Consider the following 2,660-nt stretch of genomic DNA (forward strand, 5'->3'; position numbering starts at 1 on the left):
ACTTACACCAAGTAACACAGAAATACACTGACACCAAGTAACAAAGACATACACTGACAACAAGTAGCAAAGACATACACTTACACCAAGTAACAAAGACAGACAATTACACCAAGTAACAAAGACAGACACTTACACCAAGTATTTTGACAAACACTGACACCAAGTAACAAAGACATACACTGATACCCAGTATCACAGACACACACTTACACCAAGTAACAAAGGCATACACTGACACCAAGTCACAAAGACACACACTGACACCCAGTAACAAAGACATACACTGACACCAAGTCACAATGTCACACACTGATACCCAGTAGCACAGACACACACTTACACCAAGTAACAAAGACATACACTGACACCAAGTAACAAAGACATACACTGATACCCAGTAACACAGACACACACTTACACCAAGTAACAAAGACATACACTGACACCAAGTAACAAAGACAGACACTGATACCCAGTAACACAGACACACACTTACACCAAGTAACAAAGACAGACACTGATACCCAGTAACACAGACATACACTGACACCAAGTAACAATGACATACACTTACACCAAGTAACAAAGACATACACTGACACCAAGTAACAAAGACAGACACTGATACCCAGTAACACAGACACACACTTACACCAAGTAACAAAGACAGACACTGATACCCAGTAACACAGACATACACTGACACCAAGTAACAATGACATACACTTACACCAAGTAACAAAGACAGACAATGACACCAAGTAACAAGGACATACACTGATACCCAGTAACACAGACACACACTTACACCAAGTAACACAGAAATACACTGACACCAAGTAACAAAGACATACACTGACAAGTAGCAAAGACATACACTTACACCAAGTAACAAAGACAGACAATTACACCAAGTAACAAAGACAGACACTTACACCAAGTATTTTGACATACACTGACACCAAGTAACTAAGACATACACTGATACCCAGTAACACAGACACACACTTACACCAAGTAACAAAGGCATACACTGACACCAAGTCACAAAGACACACACTGACACCCAGTAACAAAGACATACACTGACACCAAGTCACAATGTCACACACTGATACCCAGTAACACAGACACACACTTACACCAAGTAACACAGACATACACTGACACCAAGTAACAAAGACATACACTGATACCCAGTAACACAGACACACACTTACACCAAGTACCAAAGACAGACACTGATACCTAGTAACACAGACACACACTTACACATAGTAACAAAGACATACACTGACACCCAGTAACAAAGACATACACTGACACCCAGTAACACAGACACACACGGACACCAAGTAACACAGACACACACTGGCAACCAGTAACAAAGACAGACACTTACACCAAGTAACACAGACATACACTGACACCAAGTGACAAAGACATACACTGATACCCAGTAACACAGACACACACTTACACCAAGTAACAAAGAGATACACTGATACCCAATAACACAGACACACACTTACACCAACTAACACAGTCATACATTGACACAAAGTAACAAAGACATACACTGACAGCCAGGAACACAGATACACACTGACCCACAGTATCACAGAGAAACACTTACTCCAAGTAACAAAGACATACACTGATACCCAGTAACACAGACACGCACTTACACCAAGTCACAAAGACATACACTGACACCCAGTAACAAAGACATGCACTGACACCCAATAACAAAGACATACACTTACACCAAGTAACAAAGACAGACACTGATACCCAGTAACACAGACACACACTTACACCAAGTAACAAAGACAGACACTGATACCCAGTAACACAGACATACACTGACACCAAGTAACAATGACATACACTTACACCAAGTAACAAAGACATACACTGACACCAAGTAACAAAGACATATAGTTACACCAAGTAACACAGACATACACTGACATCAAGTAACAAAGACATACACTTACACCAAGTAACAAAGACATACACTGTCACCAAGTAACAAATACATACACTGTTACCCAGTAACACAGACACGCACTTACACCAAGTAACACAGACACACACTTACACCATGTAACAAAGACAGACAATGACACCAAGTAACAAGGACATACACTGATACCCAGTAACACAGACACACACTTACACCAAGTAACACAGAAATACACTGACACCAAGTAACAAAGACATACACTGACAAGTAGCAAAGACATACACTTACACCAAGTAACAAAGACAGACAATTACACCAAGTAACAAAGACAGACACTTACACCAAGTATTTTGACATACACTGACACCAAGTAACTAAGACATACACTGATACCCAGTAACACAGACACACACTTACACCAAGTAACAAAGGCATACACTGACACCAAGTCACAAAGACACACACTGACACCCAGTAACAAAGACATACACTGACACCAAGTCACAATGTCACACACTGATACCCAGTAACACAGACACACACTTACACCAAGTAACACAGACATACACTGACACCAAGTAACAAAGACATACACTGATACCCAGTAACACAGACACACACTTACACCAAGTACCAAAGACAGACACTGATACCTAGTAACACAGACACACACTTACACATAGTAACA

The sequence above is a fragment of the Heterodontus francisci genome, unplaced genomic scaffold (genome assembly GCF_036365525.1).
Source record: "Heterodontus francisci isolate sHetFra1 unplaced genomic scaffold, sHetFra1.hap1 HAP1_SCAFFOLD_313, whole genome shotgun sequence".
NCBI lineage: Eukaryota > Metazoa > Chordata > Chondrichthyes > Heterodontiformes > Heterodontidae > Heterodontus > Heterodontus francisci.